Source organism: Pinus tabuliformis, chromosome 6, assembly GCF_031772625.1.
Source record: "Pinus tabuliformis cultivar Carrire ecotype Pingquan chromosome 6, CPIR1, whole genome shotgun sequence".
In the NCBI taxonomy this organism is placed as follows: domain Eukaryota; kingdom Viridiplantae; phylum Streptophyta; class Pinopsida; order Pinales; family Pinaceae; genus Pinus; species Pinus tabuliformis.
The window spans coordinates 1,049,405,229-1,049,416,851 of NC_142292.1; positions in this window are offsets into that span (position 1 = coordinate 1,049,405,229).

Genomic DNA, 11,623 nt, shown 5'->3' on the forward strand with positions numbered 1-11,623 from the left:
TGTCGATAAACAGTGGCATCCACTTCTTCTCCCGAAGTGGCATCCTCCTTCCTCCAACCCCCAGGAAGAGGAGTATCAACAGGCTTGCAGTCATGCATGTTGAACTTCTCCAGTATCTCATGAGCATACTTTCCCTGAGAAACAAACAGTCCACCACTGCGCTGCCATATTTCCAATCCCAGGAAATAGTGAAGGAGGCCCAAATCCTTCATCTCAAACTCTGTAGCAAGATCCTTCTTGCATGACAGTATCAACAGCTCATCACCCGTTAGAATCAAATCATCAACATACAGTACAATGATAAGCAACTTACCCTCCACCACAATCTGGTATAGGTTCGGATCCGCCTCGCTCTTGGAGAATCCAAGTCCTGTGAAATAGTTGTCTATCCGTGTGTACCAAGCACGTGGTGCTTGCTTCAACCGATACAGCGCTCTTTTGAACCTGCACACATGCGACTCGCTGCTAAAGACTTCAAAGCCTTCGGGTTGCTCAATGTACACCTCCTCCTCAATGAATCCGTTGAGGAACGTAGTCTTCACATCCATCTGATGAATGTTCCATCCTATCTGCGCTGAGAGAGAAAGAATCGTCCGTATGGAAGAATACCTTGCGACAGGTGCAAAGGTCTCCTCATAATCGATCCCCTCGATCTGTGAAAAGCCTCGGGCAACAAATCTTGCCTTGTACTTCTCCACACTCCTGTCAGCTGCCTGCTTAACTTTGTAGATCCATCTCGAACCCACCACTGATTTCCCTTCCAGTCTAGGAACAATCTCCCATGCACTGTTTCTGACAATAGAATCATACTCTTCCACCATGGCATCTACCCATGCGGGATCCTCCACAGCTTCCTCGAAAGAGGATGGCTCAGTCACAACACACTTACTCATAAGAGCCATGTATCCAGTGTACCGATCAGGTGATTGTCTTTGCCTGCGTTGGGCTGTAGGTGGTCCTACAACTTTCTCTGCATCTTGAGCCAGTCGCTCAGCTTCTGTCAAGCGCTTTCGCCCTCTGATGGTTGGCGCTGCATGAGTGGTCTCTTCCACTCCATGAACCTCATCCTGTGGCTGATCCACATCCTGAAGCTCATCCTTAGGAACTAATAGCTCCTCATCTGCATGCAAGTGTAGCTCCCTCTCAAGCGAACACTTCATGGCTTTCTCCTCCTGAAATTTTATATCCCATCGCACAACAGTTTTACCACTGTCTGGCAAATACACACGATAGTTATGGGGCGTATCATTGTACCCCACAAATATCCCAACCTCTGCGGTCGGCTCCAACTTCTTCCTAGCATCCTTCGTCACATTTAGCACCAAAAATCCTCAAATGAGAAAGATTAGGCTTCTTACCAGAATAAGTCTCCTCAGGTGTACTCATGCCAAGTATCCTATGAGGACAACGGTTCTGCACATAAACTGTTGTATTGCATGCTTCCGCCACAAGTGAAGGGGTAGGCCCTGATCATGCAACATTGGCTGTGCAGCACCCACAATCGTTCTGTTCTTCCGCTCAGCTACCCCGTTCTGTTGTGGGTTATGGGGAGCTATGAGCTCTCTACGAATCCCTTCTGTCTTGCAGAAATCCTTGAACTCGTCCGAGATGTATTCACCACCATTATCGCTCCTAAGAGCCTTCACCTTCTTCCCCGACTCCTTCTCGACCAGTGCTTTGAATTCACAGAACTTTGAATATGTCTCGCTCTTCTTTTGCATGAAGAAGATCCAGCACTTATGAGAGAAATCATCAACAAAAATCACATAATACCTGTGTTTTACTGTCGAAGCAACTGAGAAAGGTCCACACACGTCTGTGTGAATTCTCTCAAGGATCGTCGTGGCGTGACTATCCTTCTCGTGAAAGGTGGCTTTCACAAACTTCCCCAAAGTACACCCCTTGCACTGATCTGACTGTGCAAGTGTGCCTTTAGGAAGCCCTGTAGTGATCTGTTGCAGTATCTTCAAGGCTCCATGGTGAAGGTGACCCAATCTCCTGTGCCACAACTCGCCATCATCCCGGCTCACCAATCCTTCTACCTTGCCTCCCATTGTTGCGCACCCATCTACATGCAACTGATAAAGGTTCCTCACTCGAACCCCTATCTTCCGGGTCTCACCAGTTGTCTTGCTGCGCAGGAAAGCCTTTCCCTCGCTGAAAACAACATCATACCCCTTGTCTTCTAACATCGCCACTGAGATGAGATTCTTCGTCAATCCTGGAACATGCATGACTTCCTTCAATACGAAGGGTTTACCAGACTCCCTCTCAAAGGAAATGGTACCGTTACTGGTCGCACTGTATCTACCATCATCGCCCATCTCGATGTGCACTCCAAGATCTTTGTCCTCCAGATCAGAGAACAAATCTCTATCTCCCATCATGTGAAAAGACGCACCATGATGAGCCCCAATTTTTTGTACAATTTGGGCTCATATTGGCCTACTTACCTTTCTCAACCATTCATCTTTTATCACTTATGCATTCATTTCTTAGTATATTCGTGTTATTTGTAGGAAGAAGGGCAGGCATTATATCTATGTGGCTAATACATGATGATTTCAGGTTTTTGGCATTAAAGAGAGCAAAAGACCATGCAAAAGGAGACAAGGAGACAGCAAAGGTGACATTGCGGGTTCATAGGGAGGTTGTCCACAGTCTTGGTGACCTTCCTCGTGATTCTCACCTTAACTCCGAGCTCCAACAGCTTTCCCCACCGAGCTTAGAGGCAGCCAACACGTTCTACAGGATCAGCAGTTTGACTTTCAGTTGGACAGCCAAGCTCCACGAATGGAGGAAGTCAGCTTGATCTTCATTGTGTATAAATATGAAGGCCGTGGCCTTTGTTAGGAGCTTTTTGAACTTTTGGACTGATATTGTAATTTCTGAGCACAGCTCGGTGTTTGTTTTTGTAAGCCAGTTTTGGCATGACATTAGACTTTTGATTATGAATAAAGGCAAGCAGATTTGGATCTAATTCTGAGCTTTTAAGGGAGCTATAGCTCTCAGGTTAGGGCCCAACCTGAGAGCAATAGCTCTCCTCTTCTTGTAGTGTTATTTGCCTTTCTTTCCAGCACTTTGTTTCCTTGTTTGATATGCATTTCAAGAACACAGTCTGTTGATTTGATTTCTTTAATGAGATTGAGTAGGATTAGCTTATGGTTAAATCACTTTCAGTTTCTTAGATTAGAATAGGAGGATTGTAATTCACTGGAGCTCCAAGAAAAGGTTGTTAGTGCCTTCACTGCCATCTCTGTTTAGGGATTGGGGTGCAGTCTATACCAACCACCAAAAAAAAACGCAGTCTTCTTCTACTTGTATGCAAGCTGCAACACAGTCGTTTTAATCGTGGATCCTTCCATGCATTTTGCTCTTGAGCCATACTTCTTCATCACAACTCCATGCACGACTTCTTTTCACGGTTTACATTGCTGTTCATAGGTTTAATAGCACAGGTAGCACAGGTTAATGGATTCTCGTTTTTGGTGCAAGACATAAGCAATTTGTTTTATTTACACTGCTCAGTATCATTCCACTTCCTTCTTCTTCTTCTTAACCACGCCTAAAGCCACCTACTCGACCTCTGTTCAGCTCGTTTACCTTCCAACTCTTCCATTGCCACGTAGCTTCATTTTCTTGACCTTTCGTTGTTTCCATCCTTCTATTCACCAACCAACTCCGTGCACTCTCTCTCCATCTTATTTCTCTGCCCCTGAGCCATCACAAGCTCCATCTCCACCTTACCTATCCACCCATACCGTTCCATCACTTCACCATCACCCAAAACTCCAACCATAGCACATCCTGTAGAAGTTAGCAGACTTCCTGTAGAATTCCTTAGTTTCCTGTAGGATCCCCTGCAGACATCCTGTAGAAGCCTGCAAACTTGGTTGCCGAGCACCTGAACGTTGTGGACTTCTGTGGACTGATGCTAGGGACCCTCTGGGACCTCTCCTAGCCCTCCTGACCTTTCCCAAGCTTTCTCTCCCTTCGCACCACCTCTGCACAGCCAAACCCTAATAAGAAACACAACCGTAATCACTCCAACCACTTAAGCAAAAATACAAAAACAATGTTCTTTTCAATGGAAGTAGTTTGAGTTCATGCATTTCACATCATTAGAAGTAATGGCATCCTTTTTAGACATTTGCACTTTCACTATTGCATCATAGAGGTCAAACTAGTCAAATTAGGGTTTACTAGGGTTTCCATGTTTTGGTTGGCCTTCAGTTCATTTTTGCAAAGTAGATTAATTTCCTTTAAAATAGCCTTCGTCCATCATTTAGAAAGCTTCTTCTGAGAGCATATAGAAGTTGGCTTGAGCCCTAGCGAACTTGTGCCAGCTGACCAAGTGACAGCTGCGACAAGAGCTAGTACTTGTGCATACAGCACCGTCGCTTCCAAGTTTGTACGAACTACCGAGTTGATAAAATTAGAGATAGGAAGCCCCAGGAGTTGTAGCATTATTGCTACAATACTGGAGCCCACCATCTTTTTGGCGTCGTTGCCGGGGAAGCGTCAGAGTATTAGTAATTGTTTCTTTTCTTCTATTTTCTTACTCTTGCCTTCCGCTAAGTAGTTATTTCATTTCCATTCTGCAAAAGTAGCATAGACATTTCCTGCTTTCATAGATCAGCATTTCCTGCTTTCATAGATCAACATTTCCTGCTTTCATAGATTAGCATTTCCTGCTTTCATAGATTAACATTTCCTCCTGCTTTCATAGATTAACATTTCCTGCTTTCATAGATTAGCATTTCATTTCTGCAAGCGTAGACTAGTGTTTCAATTTTGCAAGCGTAGACTAGCATTTCCATTCCTGCAATTTCATTTGAGCAAAGTAGATTAGTTCTTTCCTGCTTTCAGTTTAATTCTGCATCTTTATAGTTAGTTGTAGATCAATCCGTTTCAGTTTTGCAGGTACCAAGGAAAAAAAGCAAAAGCAATAAAAAAAGAAAGTCTTTTCCATTTCATGCCTCGTAGAAACTGAGATAAATCAGGCAAATTCCTACCCAACACCCCCACCACATCACTGAGTCACCCTTCTCTCTTCTTTGGTGACAGTGATCCAGAAGAACCTATAGGTGAACATCCCGAGATATACGAAGATCCTATAGCAGAAGAAGAATTAGAGACCACTCCATCTGAAGCTATGGCTGACAATAGAAGAGAAGATGAGAGAATAGAAGGTGCCTTCCCCATCCGAGAGACCAATGGAGAGATGAAAATGAAGAACATTAGCCCCTCCGCCTTACCTCACTTCCATGGACTGACTACTGAAGATCCTGATACCTTCCTGTTTGAGTTTGTTGTCCTTTGTAGAACCTATGACTATACTGAAGATGAGCAAAAGCTGAAACTCTTCCCTTCAACCCTTAAGGATGCAGCATTACGCTGGTTCATGGGCTTACCTGGGAATAGTATCACCACTTGGGCTCAGATGCAGCAAGCTTTCAATACCAAGTACAAGGATTATTGTAGGTCTAAGGAAACCAAGGGAGAAATCTTTCGGATGGCCATGGGAAATGATGAGTCCTTAGAGGATTATGAGGAGAGGTTCCAACTTAGCTATAAGCGGGCCAGGTGCACACTTGACCCTGAATCCCTCAAGTTGGTCCTGCTCCGAGGAGTCCCTGAAGACCTCTTAGATACCCTTCACATGTTAGCTGGGGGGGACATTTACCAGCTGCCTTACGAGGACATCAAGACTGTGTTTAGAAACCACTCCAGGGCAGCTCGGAAACGAGGTAGAGGAAACCTCCTCTCAACTAGTGTCCCTTTCTCCAAACATGAGCTTGCAAATCAATTAGAAGATCTTAAGAGTGAGGTGAGGCAGACCATTGCCATGCAGCTGGACACATTCAGGATCCAGCAGAAGAAAGAAGAAGCTGAGAGAGCCCTGGCTGTCTTCTGCCCTAGGTGCACAAGGAGACACCCTAAGAACGAATGTCCATTGCATTCGGTTGAAGTGTGTTTCGTTTGTGAGGAGGACCATCCCACAAACCAATGTCCAACCTTACCTGGATTTAAAGCCATGTACCAAGGGACAGAAGCTCCCACTGAACCTCTCTATTACCTCAACCAAAGGAGGCCACAAGGACCTAGAACTTACCAGCAGGGGATGCAAGGGGCACCTCAAGCTTATTACAACCCCAACCAATCGACTCCTATGCCTTCCTGGGGTCCCCCTGCTCATCCTTCCTGGTCTATGCCTCCTCCATGGTCTTATCCACCTCAGTACCCTACTCAACCTACTTCTCATTCATATCATTCACATGCCCAGCCACAGCCTCAATGGAATGCACCTCAGTCGGGGTGGAGACCCCAATACAACACTCCTCCTGCCATTTTTCCTCCACCACCAGTTCAACCTCAACCATTACCTCCTGCTCCTCCAAGGCAACCCCAAATACCTGCTCAACCGAACCTGAACCCCAACAATAGACAGGCCCAACAGGTATATGCTGGGGAAACATCATGCCCTACCTATGCTGTGGAGATCCAGGAGATCAATCTTCGATCTGGCAAGACTCTTCCAGATCGCCAACCTCCTCCCCCAGAGGATGAGGAAGATAAACAGGAAAGTGAACCAAAGGCTATTCCACCCTTTCCTGAGAGACTAACAGCCACCACACAACCCAACCCAGAGGAGGATGAGCTTCTGGGTGAGCTCAAGCAGTTGTGTGTAAAAATACCACTTCTCCAAGCCATCAAGGATGTGCCAATATACAACAAACTGGTTAAGGAAAAGTGCTTCAAACACCCAGGCAGGCGGAAGAAAGATTCTTCAACCATCAATGTCATAGGACAACTGTCTGACCTTATGTTAGGACAAGTCATCTGCCCAAAGTACCTAGATCCTGGAAGTCCTGTAGTAGATGTCCACATCAATGGCACCATCATACCTCACACCTTGATTGATCTGGGGGCTACCATTAATGTGATGACCAGGGATACCATGCTCAAACTCAATCTTCAGGGTTCCTTGAGGAAGACCTCGACAGTACTGCAATTAGCAGATCGCTCCACTGTGACTCCCGAAGGGATTGTGGAGGATGTCTTGGTCTCTATCGACTCTTGGGAATACCCTGCAGATTTCTTGGTTCTGCAACCCAAGGCAAAGCTTACTGGATATCCTCTCATTTTGGGAAGGCCTTGGTTAGCCACTGCAGATGCTTACATAAGTTGCCGTGCAGGAAATATGACCATCAAAAATGGTCCTATGTCCAAACAGCTAGTCCTATACCCTCCTGCCCAACCCTCCTTAGAGCATGACTTACCACTCTGGTTAGAGGAAGGAGAGGAAGACGAGGTGTACTCAGCACCTCTGTGCACCTTAGATACCACTAGAAGAGACCCCCCAACCGAGGATGACTTCATCGAGACCTTGATCCAGAATCCACCTTCCAGTGCACTATCCTTAGAGAAATTGGTGGAGGATGCCCAAGCTAGCACCTTAGTGGATCTTTGTACAACCAACCCTGTCACTCCCAGAGTTAAGAATGTGGAGTTCGGCCCTGAGAGAATGTTAAAGATCAGCTCCTCCCTATCTCCTTCCCAGGAAAAGGAGCTGTGTAGCCTATTGGCCAGTCACCTAGATGCTTTTGCTTGGAGCTATAAGGAGATGAAAGGAGTCCATCCTTCGGTCTGTGCCCATCACATATACATCAGAGAGGATTGTAAGCCGGTTAGGCAACCCCAGAGGAGAATGAATCCAGCCCTTAAGGACATTGTCAAGGAAGAATTGCAAAAACTGTTGGATGCCAGATTCATCTACCCCATCTCAGATAGTGAATGGGTGTCCCCTCTGGTGTTGGTTCCCAAGAAAAATGGGAAATGGAGAATCTGTGTGGACTGCCGAGAACTGAACAAAGCTACCAAGAAAGACCATTTCCCTCTACCTTTCATAGATCAAGTGTTGGATGGACTGGCAGGAAAGAAGTTCTTCTCTTTCCTGGATGGGTTTAGCGGGTACAACCAAATCCAAATCAGCCCGGAAGACCAAGATAAGACCACCTTCACTTGTCCTTGGGGCACCTTTGCCTACCGAGTCCTTCCCTTTAGGCTATGCAATGCTCCTGCTACCTTCCAGAGAGCTGTCTTAAGCATCTTCTCGGAGCTGGTCCATGATGCAGTGAAAATCTATATGGATGACTTTACTCGTTATGGGGCCAACTTCCAGGAAGCATTGTCCAATCTGGGAAAAGTCCTAACCAAATGCATTGAGATGAACCTGTCCCTTAGTCCTGACAAATGTGAATTCCTAATGACTGAAGGGACCGTGCTAGGCCATACCATTTCTTGCCAAGGGTTACAGGTGGATCCTAACAAAATTTCTCTCATCAAGAAGGTTCCACCTCCTCAAAAGGTAAGGGATGTTCGGAGTTTCTTGGGATTAGCAGGATATTACCGGAGATTCATTAAAGACTTCAGCAAGCTAGCCTTGCCATTGTTTGGCCTGTTGGCAAAAGATGTGGAGTTTAAATGGACTGACGATTGTCAGAGGGCTTTGAATGAATTGAAGGACAGGTTGGTGTCAGCCCCAATCCTGAGAGGTCCAAACTGGGCCCTACCTTTCCATATCCACACTGATGCCTCGAACAAAGCCATAGGTGCAGCTTTAGGACAAGTTGAGCAAAAACTTCCATATGCCATTTACTTTGTTAGCAAAAACTTGTCCAAAGTTGCGCTGAATTACACTGTAACCGAGAAAGAGTTCTTGGCTGTGGTCCATGCACTGAACAAGTTCCGACATTATATTACTGGCTATCAAACCTTTGTACATAAAAACCATGCTGCAATTAGATATTTAAGGAATAAACCAGATGTGAATGCTCGTATTATTAGATGGTTACTTTTATTGCAGCAGTTTGATTTGACCATTGTTGACAAACCAGGTAGAGAAAATGTTGTTGCTGACTTTTTATCTAGATTGCATTTGTCTGCAGATGAGGATGGAACAGTGGATGACCAGATGCCCGATGAATATCTGTTTGCTATTTCAGTACTCTCTCCATGGTTTGTTGATATAGCAAACTACCTTGTTTCAGCACAGTTCCCTCCGCACCTATCTTCAAGAGAGAAGAGCAGAATCATCAGAAAAAGTGCCTCATTTACTTGGATTGGGGGCAATCTGTTCAAGCTTGGCCCCGATCAGATCTTAAGGCGTTGTGTAAGGGAGGAGGAAGTCTTTGATATCCTCCTCACTTGTCATGATGGGCCTTGTGGAGGACATTTTGCAGCAAAGAGAACTGCCTTCAAAATCCTACAGGCAGGCTACTATTGGCCCACACTTCATCAAGATGTCAGAAGATATGTCAGCCAGTGTGACCAATGCTAAAGAATGGGGAAACCGGCCCAAAGGGATGAGATGCCTCTCCAACCTCAAGTGACTCTTGAGCCATTTGAGAAGTGGGGTATGGACTTTGTGGGCCCAATCAACCCTCCTTCGAGGCAAAGGTCTTACATCATTGTGTGCACTGACTACCTGACAAAGTGGGCAGAGACCAAAGCAATCAAAGCAGCAACAGAAGAAAAGGTGGCCGAGTTCCTAAGAGAAAACATCTTCTATAAGTTTGGCTATCCAAGAGAGCTGGTCACCGATCAAGGGAGCCAGTTCACCTCCAACTTGGTTGAAGATCTACTAGCTCATCACAAGATCAAGCATAGGACTTCCACCCCCTATCACCCTCAAGCAAATGGGCAAGTGGAAGTCACCAATAGAGCATTAGAAGGGATCTTGACTAAGGTGGTGAGCAGCAGCAGAAAGGACTGGGCAGATCGCCTGGTTGAAGCCACATGGGCTTACAACACCACTTGGAAGACCACCACCGGCTTCACACCTTATGAGCTGGTCTATGGGAAGAAAGCTTTGCTGTCCATTGAGTTTGAATACAACACTTTGAGGATGGTAGCTCAACTGGACCTAGATCTCAGCCATGCACAACAAGAAAGGCTATTGCAGCTGAATGGACTGGATGAGCACCGGATGTAGGCCCTCCTTCACTCAGAAGTGGTTCAACTTCAGAGAAAGGTGTGGCATGACCAACATCTCCATGACAAGCAATTTCAGCCGGGAGATTGGGCTTTGTTGTATGACTCCAGATACAAAGATTTCAAGGGAAAGCTGAGAACCAGATGGCTAGGGCCATATTCAGTGGAAAAATGTCATGACAATGGATCTGTTCTTATTCGGACCATTGATGAGGAAGCCATCCCCATGCTTGTCAATGGGCATCGATTGAAGATCTACAGGAAGCCTCCCTCAAGACAAGAGTTCATCAAAACTATGGAGAAGGCAGTGTTGGTCATAGAGAAGGGTTCTGCCTCTGCTTTGGGCATACCCTGAAGAATCTAAAAAAAAAAATAAAGAAATAATAAATATCCTTGGGTGAAAACCTTTCTGAGGCGCCCAAGGCAGGTGGTAGGGGTGAAAACCTCATTGAGGCGCCCCTATTGTCTTTCAAAAAAAAAAAAAGATTGGAAAAAGATCCTTGAGTGAAAACCTCTTTGAGGCGCTTAAGGCAGATGGCAAGGGTGAAAACCTCAATGAGGCGCCCCTGTTATCTTTCAAAAAAAAAGAAAAAAGAAAAAAACAACAAAAGAAAGAAAACAAGGTCAGCAGATTCATTATGTAAAATTGCATGCAGGTGTTCTATGGAGGAGAGGAAGCCTCTCAACTCAAAGCCAAGGGTCCTCATCATGCAGTCAGGACACCTCACCAGCACCTCCTCCAAGAATACTCATTTTCTCCAAGGTACGTGCAATTTTATTACAGCTTGAGTCTTCTACAGGAAGACGCAGATTTTCTACAGGAAGATGTAGAGTTTCTACAGGAAGATGCAAACTCTCTACAGGAATTCAACCTTTCTTCAGGAAGCTCTATATTTCTACAGGAAACTTCCTGTAGAAGCTCAGAACGGGCCAGAATTCATTTCATGAGGAGATCTAACGGCTAAGGATCGGTTTGGACGCATGCAAGCCACTGTTGTCACCCTTGCACATTGCTGTTATCTTGTTCCACCATCCTTGTCGACATGCAACAAAGTTACCTGCACCAGCAAAGCAGATCGATGAGTCTCGAGAAAAAGCAAATTGTAAATGGGAAAAAGCGCTAGAGATCTCACACCATGTGCATCCCAGTCATCCAGAAGCTCCGGGAGCGTGATCGTGAGGCCATCCATCGTCGTGCAGCATGCACCCAAGGAGGAAAAACTGTTCCAAGACATCCCGCGGGAGTCCTGTAACAGTTAAGCCTGCTAGAGTGGATACCATTCACAGCGCAGGCCATATGCAATGAAAAGTGGGCGCATGCAACTAAAGCATCCCATCCATCGTCGGCAGTTTGTGAACATGGACCTCCGGGCCTGTGTAAGTTCGCCAGCAGCAGGTAAATCCACTCATCAGCGTCCAAAGAACCGAAACATCGTGTGCAGCCGCGCAGGTAAGTGTCTCGACCCTTCCTTCCATCAGATTGCATGAATGTTACTTTGATTGATTGCAAAGTGTAAAGGTGAATGGGTTGAGCGGCCGTATGGTCATTTGGCCGGCCACGTCGGCCAGTTAATGGTCTAGTTGGATGCGAGGGTGGCGGCCATGACAAAAAGAATGGGCAGCACGC